Source organism: Mesoplodon densirostris, chromosome 2 (genome assembly GCF_025265405.1).
Source record: "Mesoplodon densirostris isolate mMesDen1 chromosome 2, mMesDen1 primary haplotype, whole genome shotgun sequence".
Taxonomy (NCBI): domain Eukaryota; kingdom Metazoa; phylum Chordata; class Mammalia; order Artiodactyla; family Ziphiidae; genus Mesoplodon; species Mesoplodon densirostris.
The window spans coordinates 1,780,955-1,801,329 of NC_082662.1; the positions used below are offsets into that span (position 1 = coordinate 1,780,955).

At 57.9% G+C, this 20,375-nt stretch overlaps 1 protein-coding gene across 1 annotated transcript in view; it reads left to right on the plus strand.

Annotated features, from left to right (window-relative positions):
• Positions 1-20,375, plus strand: part of PRDM16 (PR/SET domain 16) — a 320,517-nt gene that overhangs the window by 76,084 nt on the left and 224,058 nt on the right. The gene's annotated exons all lie outside the window — the stretch shown is intronic.

Here is a 20,375-nt window from a genome sequence, read left to right on the forward strand (position 1 = left end):
CGGACTCATCCTGCCCTGGTACCCAGAGGGGTCTTGGCTTGAGTACCACCGGCTCACGGGACCCGTGGCCCCTCACTCGCTGCCCTGCTCCCCTGAGACACCAGTACCCACAACATCTCCAAGTCCGTCCTCTTTATGTAGCACGTGTCCGAAGTCCTCTAGAAAGCCAGGGCATCAGCGACTGTTTTTTAATCAGTGGGGAGTCACCATATCCCCCCACACATTGGCTCTCCCTTCTGCAAAAAATGTCGGCTTAGGGGCCGGTAGGAGTTTGGGAAATCCCTGAAGCCCTCTATGCCTGCGTCCCCTTCAGGCTGCTGGGACATCGGCCACAGCAACCTCCAGGGTCCTGTCCATCCAGAGGTTCTGTGGTCTGGCCCACGGTTCTGCGGTTGTGGTGTCACTCATGGCCAGTGGTTTGTGTCTGTGGATCCCACGGTGCGGGGTCCTTGGGGAGTCGGACATAGGACTTGTCCCGAGACAACGTCGCAGCCCCTCTGCAGGGAGGGCAGACGCTCCCAGCCGTCCAGGGTTTGTGCCAATGGCCTCAAAGGCCAGGCTGGCATCTGCGGGTACTCAAGTGGCCACCGACCCACAGGCATGGAACACCATTTTTATGCCAAGACTTTGCCGGATTTTATTTCACCAGGAAGAGAGAAACCAACAGTTCATATTAATTAACTTCTTGGGCAACTGAATTGCTCAGGACAGAGAGTCCAGCCTGGGGCAGTGAGGCTGACCGTCCAACTCCAGTGTGGGGAGACACAGTGTCTGAGACACCCTCGGGCCGCTGTCACCTTGGAAGCCAATTCCATTTCCCGCTGGGCCTGGGACAGACTCCTGCTGGGGTCTGGCCGATGTTGGTCCTTGGGGTTGACACTCAGTGCTCCGTGGGGCCAGCAGCCCACATGTTTCCTAAGACTCTGCCGCTTGTGGACAAGAGATGCTGGCAAGGGGCCTGTGTGGCTGGGTGTGTCCATGCTAGACGCTGAGTGCTGGGGATCCACTGGTGTGGTGTCCCCAGGGGATAGGCATCTCCTAAAAGGAGACAACACACCCTGGACGGCCAGGACGGGTACAGACATCCCTCCCCACGTCTGCAGAGTCCAGCACACAACCACACGGGCACAGTCTGCACCCCCGGCTTCCGCTGGTTAGTGGAGGGGCTTTGGGGGAGCCAGGCCACCTCCCAGAACGTGCTTCCTCGTCTGATGTGGACACGTGGCCCCAGGCTGTCTGAGAAGGAGGCGTTTACTCTCCGGCCCCTACAGACGCCCACTGCGAGCACGTGCGTGCACACTTGCCCTCCGCCCCCAGGGAATCTGGGCGTCCTCCCGGACTTGAACTCCAAACAAATGGGAGAAAAAAAGATTTTGGGGGAAGCCGGTTCACAGTCACAACGTTGCAGCCTAAGCAGAACCCTGCTCTTTATCCCCCGGGGCGTGTGGGGAGGTGGGAGGGGCAGCCCTCAGGTGAGGAGCTGTGACTCTGTGGGAGTCACCCTTGACCCCTGGTCATGGCATCGTCACCAGAACCTCAGGCCCCTGTGTTGTCATCCAGCGGTCCCGCTGCCTTTGTCTCTGGACACAGCAGATGGGGCCACAGTGTGTCCCCTAACCAGGAGGTGGGCTTAGGGCCCTGGGGCACCCCGTCCCCCTGTCTGGTCTGGAGTAGAGGTGACCATGGTCTAAAGCTCCCCTGAGTCCGGGAGGAAGGGACAAGAGGAGGAGGCTTTCAGGGTGATTCTGTCTCACTCATCCAACCATTCACTTGTCTGTCCATCCATCCACCATCCATCATCCATCCATCTTTCTCTCATTCCATCCGTCCACCCATCCATCCATCCATTCATCCATCTGCCCACCCATCCATCCATCCACCCACCCATCCATCCATCCACCCACCCATCCATCCACCCACCCACCCATCCATCCACCCATCATCCATCCATCCACCCACCCATCCACCCACCCATCCACCCACCCATCCATCCACCCATCCATCCATCCACCATCCATCATCCATCCATCCTTCTCTCCAGACATTCATCCACCCACCATCCATCCATCTTTCCATCCTTCATCCATCCACCCATGTGTCCACCCATTTCTCTCTCCGTCCACCCATCCACTGAGATGTACTGAGTGCCTTCATCTGCCAGGCACCGTCTCTGTTCCGGCCTGTTGGGCCTCTAAACAGGCACTATTCGATCCCCATCTCTGACAAAGAAGCAGGCTCAGGGGAGGTATGGAGCATGTGGGGGTCCTGCCGTGACCTCTCTTTCTACAGTGGGCCCTTGTCCACTGTGGCGCCTTCTACGGCACTGAACGCACTTATTTATGGAGCCATGTTTCCCCCTGGGGTCTCTGAGAGCAAGGGCCAGTGGTCTTCGGGATTGTGCTGTTTGCTGTCCATGTGCATCCTAACCCCCAGGCCAGGCCCCCTGCAGAGGGCTGCGAAGACACCACCCAGGTGGCCAGGACTCAGCCAGGGCACCAAGGCCACCGTCCTGATGAAGGACAGTGTCCCAGCAGGCTCTCGTTCTCAGGCAGAATGAGCTTTGCCCAGAGGCTCAGGCTGGTCCTCTGCTATGCCACCTTTCCTACTGGGGCCCCTCTTTCCCTGCCGAGCCCAGGGCTGGAGGACTCCTGAGCCCCAGGAGAGCCCCAAGAGAGGCTGTTTCTAAAGGGCCTTTAGTCAGGAGATGTCCAGGAAATACCAGCCCAGAACGGCTGACCAGATAGCCTGAGGCCTACGGCCGGGCCAGGGCTGCTCCCAGGCGGTGCTCGTGCCTGCCTCTTCTCTTCTGAGTGGGAGAAGGGAGTAGACCCCATCCCCAGCCTTTCCTGCCGGGCCTGCCCTCTCTTTCCTCCCTGCCCTCCTCCTGGCCCGCACGCATCCTCGTGTTCACAGGAGAGGTGAGTGCTGAGTGGGGTGGAGGCTGCGGGGGGGTGGGGTGAGGGGCACGGGCTGGGAGCGGCGCCAGAAACAGCGTGGAGTCCCGGGCTGTGCGTGCATGTGTGCATGCGTGTATCCACATGTGCCCGTGCGTGTGTCCAGGCTACACTGCCTGTGCCCGGAACGTGGTCCCAGTTCAGCAGTTCAGCAGAATGGAACGCACAGCCTTCACCCAGCCAACGAGCAGTTAGCTCTCCTGGGTGGAAGGCTGGGGTCCCTGGCACGGGGCTGGCCACCGGGCTGGACCAGAGCGGGGTTCACGGGGAAAGCCCCCATCCTTTGCTGCGGGGAAAACGCCTGCAAGAACCTGCCTTGGATCTTTTGGAGGCCGATCCGCAGCGCTGGCAGCAGTTTCTCTCACCGATGTTTGGTCCTGGAGAGCCCGATTCCCCCTCCGGAAGAGGCCGTCCTGTTTGGATCAAAAAATAATTAGCAGAGCTTTAAGTGGAGGTTTCAAGTACACATTTAATTTACGCTGATTAACAGTCATATGCTAAGTAAACACCAGCTGAATATTAAACTGTCACTGTTGGGCGGTGCGTCGTGCACGGTTATAGAGAAAACTCCGTAAATATGCCGTTTCTATAACTGGCAATTATATTAATACCATGCAACAATTGTCTTTCAAAATTCAAATTAATACATGCATATCTGCGCGGAGATCCACACTCGGGCACCTTGACTTAACGTGTTGCCGGGGAGTCTTCCTTCCCCGAGCTCCACTTTAAAGAAAGTCACAGCTTCCGATGCAATTAGGCTGATGAACAAAAAATAAAGTCAGATCCACCTGGGATTTCTCGCCCCCTTCCAATCCTGTCTCTCCCCATCCGTGAACCCTTTTGTCTGTATGTTTCTCATGTTAGAGCCACTGCTTTCCCGCGAGCAGCTGCGCTGTCACGCAGACCCACCGGGGCTCTGCCTGGCATGAGTCATTAGGATCTGCGCGGCATCCACCGCCGTGTCCCTAAATGGGCTGATGGGGGCTGTCACCGCAGGCTGGCGCACTCTCCCTCGGGAGCAGGGCGGACATTTTCTGGTGGGTGCTCTTGTCCCACCTGGGCAGGCATTTACAGGAGGGGACAGGGTCACCTGTGCATTCTCCAGAAGTGGCTCGACGCTTCCGGGACACAGAGGCCACGTGGGGCGCTGTCAGAAGGGGCTGACGGACAGCCATCGGCGGCGTGGCCCGTCCAGCTCCAGGACCCGGCCGTCCTGTGACCCCGGGCTCCAGGTTGAGAGGGCTTCCAGGGGCTTCTCCCCCCTTCCCACTTCCGTGTCCCCCGAGGTCCCAGCTGGGCCCCCGGTGTCCTCAAGTCCTTAAGCACGTGTTCATTGCCGGAGCATCCCAGTTCATGCCTCCGTCGGGGGACCTTGGTGCCAGTCTTGGCCGAGGAGGGCACGCAGAGCAAGTGCAGACCCGCACCCCAGCCATCACCCCAGGCACCCTCACTCCCTTACATCAGGAACCCCGGGGGACGAGTGTGGGTGAGGGCAGTCGGGCAGGGCCGGGGAGGAACACTTATGAAAACTGCTGGAAAATCAGTCTTAGCAAAAGAAAAAGAAACCCAAATTCTGTTGTTGAAAAATCCCACAAACAAATCCCAAAAACTAATTGTTTGTGTGGCTGGATGAAGGGTCTTCACGAGCCACCTCCTTCATCCCTTCTAGAAATAAACGCTGTTTCTTCCCCGACCCCAGAGCTCCCGTCGGCTCCACGCAGGTCTGCGACGTGGGGTCCAGAGCTCTGGGATGGGAATCCTGGCCTGAGCTGGGCAGTGGCCTCCCTGACCTCCAGGATGTCCTGGCTTTTCTCCAGGGACCCCCAGGTTGCAGGACTAGTGGTCTCCCTGCAAATTTCCCAGGAAGGTCCCTGGGAGAGGCTGCTCCCGGGTCTCTGGGCAACAGTTCGTTTATGGGCCGGGACCCGCGGCTCCTTTCTTGGAGGGTTTTAAAAGAAAGTAAAATGGGGGAAGAAAACCCAGGCTGCTGGGTGGGGATGCGACCGCTGTGCCTGCCGCCCCGATTAGCATCCTCTCGGGGGGACTCTGGCTTCAGGCTCTCGGCATCCCTGCCCGGCTCTTGGGTCGTGCCCGGATTTCATGGTGGTGCTGCCTTGTTGCCGGCGCGCTGTGCCCTGCCTGAGCTCCCCCATTTGCTCTCCTCCTTCCTCCCTCCAGAAGGGACCAGCATTTCCTGACCCACCCGGCTGTCTGCAGCCCATGGGCCTCGCCGTCCCATCTCTGAAGAATGAGGTCACTGCAGACCGTGCCATTTCCCACTTTGCAAAATGTGCTTGCGTTTGTGGGAAGCAAATGTTTCGTCTTTCAATTAAATAAAACCTCGGTGGTTGAAGGCTTCGGGGATTTGGTGAGAGACCAGCCCGACCTCGGCTCGGGGACACAGCTGGGTTTCTCCTTTCCTTTCACTGACCCTCAAGTGCCGGGGCCGTTCCTGCCCTTACCCTTGTCTTCCTCCTCAGAGCTGTTTGGTGTAATGGGCTTCCTTAAATTAATAATGCGTCGAAGGAGATTTACAACACGTTGCTAAAATACTGTCTCTGCCTTTTATTCATGCATTTGTCACTGTGGCCTCTGATCAAGGTGCTCAGAGGAGGGATAAATAAAGAAGAGAGAAAGCGCTCTGTCATAATCCAGAACCATTTGCAAATTCATCACTGATATTCCTGGAGAAGGAGAGACAGAGAGATGACGAATATCCCACAGAGCTAATATATCTCGCTGACTTCCCCTCCCATTTATTCACATAACCTACTTGGACTGTGATAGAATGGGGGGCTCTGCTGGCCAGCAACAGGTGGGGCCGGGCCCGGGGTGGCAGAACAGTTGCGACGCGTTTGGTTGGGGCCGGTTTGAATGTTAATTGTGATCAGTTTGATTTGGGGTGACTTTGGGGGCAATTATTCTTGGAGGAGAAATGATAAAGAGGATTCCTGCAGAGAATCCTCACCCATCTCTCTCTCTGCAGAGAAAAAAAAGTAGCCGTTGCTTCTGCTTTTGTGGCTGGGTCCGTTTAGGTCGATGACCGCTATTAACAAGAAGAATTGGCCCCCATTCAAATCAATACCCCCCTCCAAAAGAGGCAAGAATGTGTTTCTGGTTTGGAGGTTTTGCTTGCCGGCGTCTCCCTCCTCCGGTTGAGGGCCTGAGCTCTGCACTTGGATGGGTTTTAACTGATGGGAATGGGAAAGAGGGAAAGATACTTGTTTGGGGTGATTTTTCTCTGCGGCAGACAGTGTTGGACCCGTGCAGAACCTCAGTGCTTCTGTGGTCAGTGGGCCACCACCCCGGCTCCTCCCAGACCTGCTTCTGGGAGCCAGGCATCTGCGGGGGTCTCTGCACCATCCACGTGGCCTCCGGGAGCCCAGGGGGGACAGACTGCAGCTGCCTCAAGGGACCAGTGGTTCCCACAGTGTCCAGAGGGGGACCAATGATACCTGGGAGCCCGAGGTTGTGAGGTCTGCACGTGGCGCCGTGCCGTAGGTCACCGAGTCCCTGGGTGGTGACTGGGTCTGGGGTGGGCAGGAGGCGCAGCCTAGGGGTCTAAGAGGCAAATGTTCACCTGGGGCTGGCATGGCCACCCGGTCTCCCAGACTGAGGTTCCAGGACAGGGGGTTCAGCACCTGCCCGGTCGGCCTGTGGGGCTCACAAAGCAGGAAGTACAGAAGGGAGGTCCCTCTGCAATGGCTGAGCCCAAGCCAACATCAGATCCCCAGAGAATGGGGCCGGAATCAGCAGATGGAAAACCCAGGATGCCCAGTTATGCTTGAATTCCAGATAAACAGCATATGATCTTTAATAGAAGTACGCCCCAAGTACAGCATGCTTTTTGTTGTATTTATTGCATTTTAGGTTGTATTTACTGCATTTTAGCTGGCAGCCCTTACCCCAGGCTCCATGCCCTGCACTGACAGCACTCGAAATAGAACGGCGGGAGGGGGCACGGATTCCCACTGACACGAGACTCAGCTAGGTCCAGTTTGGAGGGACCAGGTCCACCTGTGCAGAAAAGAGATGCTGGATCAGAGACAGAGATCAAGATGGCAGAGAAATGCTGGCTCGTGTGTTACAGAAAACTTGGGGAGTCTTGGGCCTATTCTGTGGGCAGGGTCGTATGGCCCGAACAGATGCCTCCTGAAGAGTTCCCAGATTTGACGGGGCGCCCTGTCAGCTGCTGTACCGGGAGGCTCTGCGTGGGTGGCTCAGACTTGTCTGCGAGCGGAGAGGGTCCTGGGAGACACCCAGGTGGGCAGTCTCCGGGCTGGTGATGCTGCAGGACACTCCCAAGGCCACCAGGGGCCCAGCACCCACTCCTGTCCAGCCCCCTGCCGCCACAGGCCCAGCAGCTTCTGCACGGAGAACTCTGTTCTCCCATCTAAACATTTAACATAAATTGTCACATGCTATAAAAAGTATGAAATTATAAATATAATGAATCCTCATCGTAGAAAATACTGAAGCACATATTTTAAATGAAAATCTCACATCCCATCACATAGAGATAATATTTGCTTACATTTTCAGTCTTGTGTGTTTATCTTTTTTATATAGATATATGTATATAATATATATAAATTACATAAATTACGTGTCTGTATGTTATCTATAAATTAAATTAATTATGACAAGATGTGGGAAACCCCTTGGTCATACATATAAAGTATTTCATACACACGACACATGACCTGAGATCATAATTCCCCCACATCTTTGGCATCCAAACCTTCCTGGTCTGTGTGCGAGGACCACCAGCGGCCAGGGTCTCAGGAGGGGGAGGGGGTCTCCTCTCCGTTTAATGGTCCACGTTCTCCATCAAAAGACTTGGCTGTACCCTGAGAGGCACCCTGACTGCAGCAAAGATGAAACACAAGACAAAGTAAAACTTGGGTCTTGTCCTCAAGGGGGCTACTTTCCAAAAGAGGGAACTGACCCAATTTGGATCTTAAAAACTTTTTTCTGTTTAAAATGTACTACAATTATTTAAATGAGAGGCATTTAAAATTGTGTGTGTGTGTGTGTGTGTGTGTGTGTTTTAATCCTGTACCTAAGCCACTGGTAGTTTAGGTTTTTTGCTGAGTCAGTTAAATTTTAAAACTGATATTTTCTTTAACAGCTGAGAAGGCACCCTCCCCACACCCAGGCCTGGAGAAGTTGATCCAATGGATGCGACCAGCTTCTGGGTGGGGGAAGGAGTCTGGGTGTCAGGGTTTGTTAAATACTTTTCTTTAATCATCTAGCCCCCTGGTCTGCAGGAGCTGGGTGCCAGGCTGCAGCCCCACTTGTACCTGGGGGCGGCCCCAGACACAGCCCAGGGTGAGTGGGTGGGAGAGAGTCCGCCATCCGGCATGCGACACACTTAGAGTAAACATTTGCCTGTTGTTTACCTGCAGTTCAGGACTGAGTGTCCTGTACTTGTTGTTGTTGCTGTTGTTGTTGTTGTCCTGTACTTTTATCTGCTGAGACCCACATGCCCTCCCCAGGGTGGAACCTTCACACTTCCTCGCGTGCTCACCGAGGGCCTGGCCGGGGCAGCCGGGCATCCTCTTCCCGTGGCCAGGGGTCTCATACCTGCACATGGAGCTGGGGGGCCCGTGGGCGTCAGGCCCTGGGTGAGAGTGTGGCATCTGGGGGGGCTGGGGAGGCAGTGAGTGGCTGGTGTAGGACTCCAGACCACCTGCCCGGAGTCCTGGGTCTCCTGTGCTCAGCCCGTGTCAAAATCACCTGCTGATGCGTCAACCTGGGACACCGTGTCACGCCCCACCCTCCCTGAGGGAGGGATGAGCTCAGCAAGCATCCGTGCAGCGCCTACTGTGTGCACAGGCACCCCTCGGGCATCTCGGAGGCGTGACGGTACAGAGGCCCTCAAGGAACGCCCCCACATCCCCACCTGAGTAAGGAGGCCTCAAGGGAAGGAGGCAGGGAGCCCCCCCGGGGCCCAAGGAGCAAATAGGGTCCACCTTCCCCATGCCCAAGGCGTAGGTGAGGCACAGACAGAGCCTGGATCAGGACGCCCCTCTCGGTCAGTGTCCTCAGGCCGTACCTGGTACAGCAGGTGACGAGACCTCAATAGTCAGTGATGACCAAGGAGGCCCGCCCACCTCCACTTCCAGATGGGGGGCAGGACTCAGAGAGATCAAGTGTCGGCCTGAGACCACACAGCCAGGAAGAGGCCAGGTCTGAGCCCCTGCGGCGTGTCTCAGGCAGACTCCCCTGTGGGTTGGTGGCTTCCCTTCTTTTACTTTTCCTCTCCCCACGACGATGTTGTCCCTCTAGTTTCTGAGACCCTAAGAAGGGAGAGGAAATGTGATGAAATTGGTAGCCCCCCTTCCCCATATCCCTGACCACCTGAAGGGGGTGAGCGACCGGACTTGACGGTACCCTGACCCCCCTCCCCCTTGGGGCCCTTTTCTGTCCCAAGAAAGACAGGGGTTCGCGGGGATGGGGCGACAGGTGAGGGAGGCCAGCCACGAACGTTCCAGCAGAACAGGACGGTTTGCAGAGTTTCTCAAAAGATGGCAAAGGCGTGCTTCAGATCCCACCAGAAGACACACACAAAACGCGCTCAGAGGACTCAGGGAAAAGTTTACTGGAAACTTGGCTGCGGGGCCGGCAAGGGCTTTTTGTTTGCTGGTCACAGACACAGCGAGTGCAGACCGAGGGGTTTCCCACATCTTGTCAAAGGCCTGCATTTCCTCTCTCCTTTCTCCTCAGGCTGATTAGCTGCTCGGCGATGGCGTGAGGAGATGTCGGGGGTAGGAAAATGGGGGTCACTTTGGAAAACCTCTTTGTGGATGGGTCGGGAATGGGGAGAAAATGAATAGTTATAAGCTCATTTCCATAGAAACTGTCTCATTACCATGCTGGCTGCCCCTGGAAGAGGCAGGGCTCCCTGCCAGCGAACGGCCCACAATTAAGTGTCCCCTGCCCGCCCGGCTGCCAGAGATGGCTCCCAAGCCCAGCCAGCGCGGTCCAGAGGGGCTGTCAGCATGCCTGCTTTCTGGAGCGATCAGACATCTGCGTGGGGATTTTTCTCGGCGTCTTAGAAAAACATGAGCTCGCCCCATCCGCGACCAGGCGCTGCCCCTGTTACGAGATCCCAGACATCGGCCTTCCTGCGATTTTCACTGGATGCAGTGTGAGCAGGCCCGCCAGGCGCCCCAAAGATGCTGAACAAAAGACACGGGAACCATTAGGTTTAAAATCACTTCCTGGCTGTGCCCTTTGTCCCCTTGCTCGGAAGGCACTTTGTCACCAGGCTCCAGGGCCGGCAGGCTTCTCCAGAGGCGGGTGGAGGGGTCTCTCTCCTCCACGAGGGGCTCGGAGGGACCGCCCTGGGTCTACAAGCCCCTCCCCGTCCCATGCAGTCACCGCGTCCTCGATTGGTCCCCAGACGCGTGTCACTGGGTATGGAAGAGGGAGAGCGAGTGTGTGACCTGGGGAAGACGCGGGGTTTCTTCTGAAGGAGCCGGAGGTGGAGATGGGGAGGAGGAGGAGGGGTGCTGGGAGCAGCTTCTCCCCAGAACTTTCCAATTTCGGTGACATAGACAACAGATCAGAGCTGTCATCTTGAGCATCAGTGAGTGTGTGATTCGCCACATTAAGTACGTCCCCGTGCGCATATGGCTGCCACCTCTCTCTGCTCTCTGTCCCAGAATTTTTTCATCGTCTCCAACAAAAACTCCGTCCCATTAAACCGTCACCCCACCCCCTCCCCCAGCCCGTGGCACTCTCTCTTCTACTTTCTGTCTTTATGGATGTGCTGGCTTATGTTTTTAGGATGGAACAGTGTATCCCAGGGGAGCGAAATCATCTGAACTCCAAATGTGCAGCGCTGCAGAGCCATCGGGAGTGCAGTGCCCTTGCCTGGGTCCCAGTCTCTGTGCATTTACTCATCGTCCGTTTACCCTGGTTTTGTGAGCAGCCTGTTCGGACAGAAATGACCCTGCCCCTGGGAAGGGAGTAATTCAGGGCGGACAGCAGTGAACCAGCCGAACAGGAAGACCCACACCTGCCGAGGAGGGGATAACCCCGATGGCAGTTTGGGGAGACCCGGCTGTGAGTCGGGAAATAAGATGAGCGATTCGGAAAGTGTAGACACGTGTGGCGTGGCTCTGAGCTCTGCTGTCCCTTAACCTTCAGAGGCGGTGATGAGGTGGGGGAGAGCCTGTCCTCGTTTTATAGTCTCAGACACACAGCGGCAGGCGTCAAGGGTAGTGTAGCACCATTCCAAGAGGCAGGGCCTGGGGACCTGCAAACACAGCTTCCAGAACGCTTTAGGGAGGGGGTGCTCGTGGAAGCCCCCAGCACCGAGCCTCAGAGGGTGTTTTTAAGAAACACGGGCAGCTCACTCGGCAAACCCTGATTGTCCAAACTACGTGTCCATCCTGACGGCCTGAATGAGGCCCTGGACCATCGTGCACAGTGGATGCTCAGTTCAAAGATGTGAAGTGAAACCCATCAGTGAGATTAGTGGGTGTGTGGGTTTCTACAAGCACCCCAGACCAGGGGCTCAGACAGCAGGGATCTGCCTCTCCCGTTCTTGAGGCCGGAAGTCCAAGATCCAGGTGTCGCAGGGCCGGTTCCTCCTCCCGGCCCCTCCCCTGGACTCTGGTGGTTTGCTGGTGATCCTTGGGGCTCCTCGGCTTGTGGACACCTCACCCCAGCTCTGCTTCGCCTTCACACGCCCTCTCCCTGTGTGTGTCTGTGTCCAAACCTCCCGCTTTATGAGGACACCAGTCTTATGGGACTAGGCCCCCCTAAGACCTCATCTTAACTTCCCTAATTACATCTGCACTGATCCTATTTCCAAACAGGGTCACACTCTGAGATGCTGGGCGTTAGGGCTCCAACACGTGAATCTGGGGGACACTGTCCAACCCACAACAATGAATGGCTGCCCAATGCATCCCGCATGGAACCGTGTTCCCCAGGGCGCCTCTGGGGAGAGGTCTGCCTGGCCAGGCTGTGGCCCCTGCCACCTGGGGGTGCTGCGGGCACCTGGGTACCCCCACCCTCTGTCCAGCCAGCTCGCCGACCCCTCTGACTCGATTGTGGGGTGCAGTTCATCTGTGGTTCTGGCCCTCGCCGGCCTAACCCCCCAACCCATGTCTTCTACAAACTCCAGAGGCCGCCCCCCTGTGACTTCTATGCCACTCAGACGGCCGGCCAATAGCTTAAGTATAATGTGTGATAAACACAGGAGATCATTCTGCTTCGTGGTTTTCTAAGGTTTGAAAAGTGATTTAGAGTAATTTTAGGTTGTCCTGGGGTTGGCAGACAGCGTGACCGGCAATTCAAGAAGACGGAGTTCTTTAAACGGAAGGATTTTGCTGCCTCGTTTTAATTTTTAGAAACACGATCAGTGTCAGCCGGGGAGGAGGCCGGCAGCTTCCCAGAATGCTTTTCACGCACGCAGGCCGTCGGGGCCTCGCGGGTTAGGGCATCGGAGGCGCAGCCGCTGCGCCGTGTGAGCGAAACGCTTTCGCTCTTCAAATTGGAAACCTGCCCTCGGCCTCCCTCTGGCCACGACGCAATCTGCTGATCGGATAGAAAAGTTTTCGGCCATGTAGTCAGCTAAGTGTGTCTGGAAAGGATGGATTGGAAGTGTGAGGAATTGCTAGCTAAGTGCTGGTGGCAGCGGGTGGCCTGGACGGGGCGGGGGTGAGCGAGGTGACCTGCAAGAGAAATGAGGTCATGGCCCTGTGTCAGCGGCGCCCTGTGCAGGCCTAGCCGTGTTGACAGGAGAAGATGCGGGGAAGCAATTCCAGGGGAGACGCCGTGTTGGGGGCTACTGGGAAATGGGCTGTGGGACTGCCTTGAGCCTCCAGTGGGCTGCCCAGATCCCAAGGGGGTCAGTCGGGTGGGCCGGGGCACAGGGGACCCTGACGGACCTGCTCTCCCCCCCTGGTATTTTGGACCACAGGCCTGCTCCCCAGCCGTGCAATGGGGGGGAATCTCTGCCCTCCAGACACCTCCCGCCGGCCCCCGTATCTGTGACACTGTGGGGAAAGGTCATGCCTCTGCGAGGTGGCCCAGCACACGAGGAAACGCTCAGACATGGCTCAGGCTGGGGTTGGGGGCAGAAGTTCCAGGCTCCTCCTCTGCTCAGCCCTTCCCCAAGAAGACTTGATCACAGGCAGGTAATCTCCTGGGGTGACCACACCCCTGGCTCAGAGGCTGGGCTCATTTGGGCTTAGGGGTTCACCTGGGCTTCCCTTAACTCAGGGATGGGTGCTCACCTAGACTCAGGGATGGTGCTCACCTGGACTCAGGGATGGGCTCACCTGGACTCAGGGACGGGCTCACCTGGACTCAGGGGTGGGCTCACCTGGACTCGGGGATGGGGGCTCGCCTTGACTCAGGGATGGGTTCACCTGGACTCGGGGATGGGCTCACCTGGACTCAGGGGTGGGCTCACCTGGACTCAGGGGTGGGCTCACGTGCACTCAGGGATGGGCTCACCTGGACTCAGGGGTGGGCTCACCTGGACTCAGGGATGGGCTCACCTGGACTCGGGGACGGGCTCACCTGGACTCGGGGGTGGGCTCACCTGGACTCGGGGATGGACTCACCTGGACTCGGGGACGGGCTCACCTGGACTCGGGGATGGGCTCACCTGGACTCGGGGATGGGCTCACCTGGATCCAGGGATGGGGGCTCATGTGGACTCAGGGACGGGCTCACCTGGACTCAGGGATAGGCTCACCTGGACTCAGGGGTGGACTCACCTGGACTCAGGGTTGGGGACTCACCTGGACTCGGGAATGTGGACCCAGCTTCCTTTCCCTGTGGCTGCACCACAGGTATGTTGAACACTCAGCAAAATGCAAGTTGAGAAGCGCCTTGGAGAGGGGCTTCTGTGGGCTTTTGAGGGGGGGCAGAATGGCAGGATGGAGCCTCCTCTTAGCCCCTGGTCCTTCCTGTGTCTGGATCTGAGGCTACAATGGAGCCTCACCTTGCTTTCCGTTTGGCTGAAATTCATTAACTGCCAGGAAATCATGGATTTCCAAACCCAGCTTTTTCCACAGCCTTCCACTTAGCAGAGAAAATCAAATTGATGCAAGCAAATAACGAGAAACAGCTCCCAGAGAACTCTGCTGAGAAGCCAGACAGTCTGCCCTCCCGGTGTGGCTGGTGGCAGACATTACGGGGGTTACTTTGCAGATGCCCTGGGGTCCACTCCAGGTGCGATGGGCCATTATGCGGCTTTCTAAGTGTGTTTTTGGGTAATTCTTAAAAGGACAGTGAGTCCCCAGGCCCGCGGTGGACCCAGTTCAAATGTACCAGCTGCCACTGGGCTCAGGGTCCCATTAAGGGGGGCCTTCGCGGGGGGATACAGCTCCGCGAGAGTGCGTCACTAGTGGCCTGTGGCTTCTCCTTAGAACAGAAAGTGCTGATGCCATGGAAACCCCTGTGCATTGCCAGGGACCAGGGGCCCTGCTGGTGGTGGGCACTGGGCAGAGCCTCCCCGAGGGTCGGCTGGAGGCAGGTAGATGCGTGAGGTCACCCTGGGCCAGGTTCTTGGCCTGTCTGAGTGACCTCAGGTCTCATCTGTGGAGTGGGACGCTCACCAGGCCAACTCTTCTGGTGTCCAGCGTGCTCAGAAGCCCCCCTGCCTGTGTCAGCTCATTTCACTCTCAGGGCAGCCCTAAGAAGCAGGCACCAGTGTTACTGTGCTGTCTAGATGCTGCCACGAGGCCCAGAGACCTGCAGGCACCTGTCCGAGAACACACAGCCGGATGCGGTAAGTAGGGTCGGACACCGTCTCACCAGCGCTCCATCTGCCTCTCCTGCCTGCCGCCTCGGACGGAGCTGAGGGCACATTAGAGGGCCCAGTCGGTGCTGGTCTACACTGCGTGACTACTGCTACCAGCAGCGAGCTTGAGAAGGCAGTGTTCCAAGAATACTGTCAAGAGAAAAATAAGGAGGATACTCACCCAGAGCCCTGGGTGTCCGTTCTGCATGCAGCCTCCACTCACCCTTACGAGACAGGGATTCCTGAGAAACACCCCATCCGGAGCCAGCTGCCCGTGGGCTGCTCCCGGTGCCCCAGGAGCTCGGGCCGTGGGCTGCGGGGCAGGCGGGTTTAGGGAGAGGCCCCGAGGTAGAGGGAGCTGGAGCAGGTGCTTGTCACCAAGGGGTCCCCTGGGGATCCAATGGAGGCACAGAAGGTGCCACCTCTTCGGTCCCTCTGCGCCTCCGTGGAACCGCCCGGCCCCACCCCCATGTCTGCTGGGAAGCGGCCCCAGCGTCACACAAGTGAGCAAGGGGCTATTTCCCATCTCGCAAGCACCACGATGAAAGGAACAGGTGGAAAGATTGTTGAGACTTGTGAATTAGTCGCTAATGAGGAAAATTAGGAAATTTGCTGAAGCATAAAAAATGAGAAGTCCAGAGAAAGAAGACAAATGGGTCGGGAGTTAGTCCCTCCTCCCCGCCCCCCCACCTCGCCCCCCGGGCTTTCAAACTCTGGTTTAGACCAGACTGAAATACAGATCTGACGGCTGGGCTAATGGGAAGACATTGGTTTAAGATGTAGAGATGATTAATTGGATTAATGTGCGAAAATGGTTAAAGTGGTGTCAGGGAGTGAGGGGAGGGGCAGTGTTTCCTGGGCCACCTGCCACCTGCCCGGCCCTTGTCAAGTGCTCTTCAGATGTCACGTCACTGGTCCCACCAGGACTCTGACAGGTGGGCCTATCGCTCCCCTCTGCAGAGAAGCTACGAAGGCAGGCGTGTCGTCTAGCTAACGCAGAGCCCGGGGTGCTGCCCAGACCCTCTGCCCATCCTCCTCCCTGGGGGCCGACGCCTCAGGTTCAAGGACCTGCAATGGGACCGTTTCAGGGGAACTCAAGGCTGCTGCCGGTGGGTCTACAGCCCAGAGCTGAGCTGTTCTCGTGAGACGGAAATCCCCAGAACCGGTCTGCGATGTCCCTGCCTTGGGGTCTCCTAGCCCCACCTGTTCAGGTCCCTCCCAGCCTCATTTTTCCCTCATCTAATTGGGGCATCTCCTGTACTACCTGAGACTTTTCTGCTCATCCTTTTCCAAAAAACCCATAGTTTGGGACCTTAGGAGCCAATAAACTTCATGAACATCAGATTTCTAAGGCTTGCCCAGTTAGCCCTGCCATTCTGAGCATGTGCAATCCGAAAATATTCTTGTAAAGCTTATCAGGAACCAAAGAAAACCCCCACTAGCTTCCCTGATGCCACCTCCAGCAGCAGCTGTCTTGGGGGCATCAGAGACCTTGTCACGGGGGTCAGAGCCAGAGCAGAGGCCGCAGCTCATCAGACCCGGATTTCAGTCCCAGTGCCACCCCGTGGGCAGGTCCTGGCTTCTCAGTGCCTCAGGTTCCTGATCCATAAAATGGGGGTAATGATGGACCTCAGTGCTGGGCTGTGTCTCGGGGATCAAGTCTCGGGTGTGAATTTCCCGGCAGGCACGTGGATGTCGGTCACCACCTGGACGAGGAGGGTGACAGTAAAACAACACTGTCCCCAAGGAAGAAAACCCCGGTTCTTGGCACCCCCAAGCTCGTGTCAGTATGCCGGGGGGCGGGCACGGAAGGGCCTGGTACCTGCTCCAGCCTCTGGGGCCGCCCGGAGCCGCACGGGCCTCTGCTCGGGCTGCAGGTCCCGGGCCAGCCGCGCTCGGGTCAGCAGCGAGCTTACGCCTTTGTCAGGGTGATTAATAGTGGTGGGGTTGTCGTTAATTCACTGCCTAATGACTGCGGCCAGCGTGCTCCGAGTAATCGGGTGATGTATGTGCAGAGCGCCCACCTCATGGCAGAGGTGAAAATCATTTCGACAAGTCAAATATTGTCACAGGGAGCAAATGGCTCTCCCTGTTAATAAAAATTAATGAATTTTTTTCTTTCTTTTTTTTCTCGCCACTGGCCTGCTAACTGAAGCCGCAGCGCTGCTGAGCTGGGGGCTGGGTTCGGTGGAGTCAAGCACTTTATTTGATGGTTAAAACCATCAACGTCTTGATTAGGGCAGAAAGTGGCCGGAGGGCCAGGGTGGGTGTCGGCGGCGGCCAAAGCTAGAGACTGGTCTGGGGTGGGAGTGTGTGTGTGTGTGTGTGTGTGTGTGTGTGTGTGTGTGTGTGTGTGTGTGTGTGTGTGTATGTGTGTGTGTGTGTGTGTGTGTGTGTGGAAGTGGGCAGCCCCCCCCGGGGTCTGCAAGGGGTGAGGCTGCCAGAGGGGTGCTGTGGCTGCCACTGGCCCTGTGGCCCGGAGGACGGGGCACCCCCCGCTGACCGCTCGTCCCTCCCGTCTGCAGCCCCTTACTGTCCGGGCAGCTGAGAGAGGAGAGCAGAGGGGATTGGGGGCAGGTGCCTGGTCAGGGCGGAGACAAAGGGAGGGTCTTCGCGGCCCCCTGAGAGCTGAGGCCCAACAAGGCACCACTTTCCATGCAGGAGCTGAGAAGCCCTGAGCCCCCAGTCCTGACCTCCGAGGGGCTCAGCCTAAGGATCCCCCAAGCCCTGGTGGGTGGGGGCAGGGAGCATAGGGCAGGGAGCCAGCTGGCCTCAAGGGAGGGACCCCTCGCCCACCACCGGCCACGCCATCTCCAGGGCTGCAGGCGAATGGACACGGCGGCCCCCTCCTCCGGCCCAGCTCGCATTTGGAGCACCCCGAGCTGCTGGGAGCGCCAAGCCTGCTCCGATGGCAGCAGAGGCTGCGGAGCAGAGGCCCAGGGGGAAAGGGTTCTGCCTCCCAGGCATCCGGCTGACGGCATCTCCAAGCAGGGCCGTGTCCTCCCCACCCACCCTGCCCAGAGCCTGGCCCCTCCCGCCTGCACGCCCACGGGCACCCCAGCCCATGGGCACCCCAGGGGGGCAGAGGGAGGCACCCCTGGACCGCTCTCTTCAGCTGTCTCTGTTACGGGCAACACTTGTCCGCTTGCGTGGCCTGTGAATGGAGCCGCAGAGGCTGGGTCGGTGGGAACTAAGGAGATAAATGTGTCTATAAATAGTGTGGTGGCGTGGCCAGGGTGCTGGCTCGGCGTTGACCCGTTCCTCCTCGGCGGGGCCGCGCAGGCGGGGGAAACGCAGCGGATGATGCTCGCCGCCGGGTGCACGCTCCTGCCTCAGGGCCGGGACCTCGGCCTCATCCCCCCAAACCCCCAGCAGAGGTGGCTGACTAGGGCCAGGGGACTGTCCCCACCCCGGTCCACCCCTCAGCGCGCCTGTGGCTGCGGGGATCCCTTCTCCACGCCCGTCCTGGCCACGTGCTGCCCTCGGCACCTGAGCCACGTCCCTTCTGGGTCCTTCCTCCCTTCCTCCGTCTGGAGGGTCCAGGACTCCACAGCCCTTGGGCCTCGAGGCCCCAGAAAACCTGGCTGAGCAGGGGAGGGGCCCGGGGACCCTCCAGCGGAGGAGCTGCCTCTGAAGCCCAGCCTTGGATGAGGATCTCCCCAAACCCCAAATCCCAGAGCAGCCCCCCAGACCCAGAGAGCACAGCCCCATTCACTGGGGAGCCTCCAAGGCCGTGCTGTCCAGCAGAACGGGGTCCCCTTTTCCTGAGGAGTGCGTGTGGGCACCGCAGGGCACAGAGGGGTACTGGAGGAAGAAGGAGTCCAGCGATGCCATGGGCCCTGCCGGCAGCTGGTGCGCCCTGTCCAGCGTGGGGCCCCTGGCGACCATGCGATGACAGTGTCCCCACGTCGGGGTGCGCTGATACCTTGAACCTCTGGGCAGGTTGGATGTACCCATCTTTTATGGGGGTGGGGGCTGAGGTCCAGAGAACATCTGTAAACATATTGGAAGGAGAGCCTGTCTGTGTTTATGGCACCTGAGAATCATCCAGGACAGCAAGGGAGGGAGAGCCCAGGATCTAGGTGAGGGGCTGACGGACAGAAGCTGGTTTCACTTTGGGCGAACAGCCTGTAAGAACCTTCTGTCCTGTGGGCTACGGTGATTCTCAAAGCACTGTGGACTCAAACAGACCCTTGTGTATCCATGTTCGCGGCAGCATCACTCACCATCACCAAAAAGGTGGAAGCAACCCAAGTGTCCATCGTCAGACGACGGAGAAGCAAAATGTGGTCCATCCATACGACAGAATATTATTCAGCCTTAAAAAGGGAGGAGATTCTGACACCTGCTCCCACGTGGATGGACCCTGAGGACGCGATGTCGAGTGAAATAAACCAGACACAAAAGGACAAATTCCGTGTGATCCCGCTTCTGTGAGGTCCCTGGAGGAGTCACACAGAGACAGAAAGTAGGAGGGTGGGGCTGGGGCTGGGGCTGGGGGAGGGGGTGGGCAGTGAGTGTCTCATGGGGGCAGAGTGTCGGTTTGGGGAGATGAGGAGGTTCTGGAGATGACGGTGGTGATGTTTGCGCAACAGTGCGCATGTGCTTAATGCCACTGAGCTGTGCACTTATAAATAAGGCGGTAACTGTTATGCTATGCGTCTTTTATTTCAATTTTTACAAGAGCACACTGTGGTGTTGCCAGATGTGAGGTTACAGAGTTGGTGTGTAGAGCCTACCTCCCTTGATATTTGGGGGCGTCTTGGGGCCCGGGGCCCCTCTGGTGCATTAACAGTTCGGAGGTGACGGGTTAGGGGACACCCCCTGCTTGAGCCGCCAGCTCACACGGTGCTTAGCACAGGGGCCAGGGAGAGTCGGCGGTGATTTAGAAGAAAAACATGAGATTTGAGCAATCCGTGGGCTACCTCACTGCCCCCGAGGCTCAGGGAAGTGGTATATTAACCAAGGAATAAAGGAGAGGAAGAAAAAAGGCCAAATCACATCTCTCTGAAACAAAGAGGCTTTTGACCGGGAACAAGCCTTGATCAAAATTACAGTGGCATCGCAGTCATTCAGAGCCTGCCCGGGGCAACGGAGGCGGGGAGGAAATAGTGGATGCGGGGCCTGAAATAGGCACGCCGGAGCCGGAGTCCCCCGAGCATTGCGCGGAGAAATAATCGTCTTAGAATCATGCGCCGGCTTTAAGGAAGGCCAGGTGGTCTGGGCTGCCGGCAGAGCCCCTCACAGCCCTGTGGCCACTCGGCTGGGCCGTGGGGGTCTGGGGTGGGGCCTCCGAGGGCAGCGGGCTCCCGGAGCTGTCTCAGAGGCGGTCCACGGCATGGGGGCCAGGCTGCTGACAGGATGCTGAGGAGGGCGCAGGGGCCCCAGGGGCATGGGGTGGGTGTGATGCTCGCCCAGGGCCCACCCGCCGACCTCACGTGTGGGAGGGGAGGGCGGCAGGAGCAGCTCCTCTGGGTCCCCTTCTGGATTCACCTCTGTACCACCTGTGGTTCTCCCAGACGTGCGGGGCTGACCCCGGGAGGTGAATCTGACCTTGAGGTCCGCCGAGCTTGGCAGTGGCCAGCCAGCGGCTGGAGACTCATGTGGTGAATGGGGCAAGGGCCTCACCTGCTGCTTTACCCTCT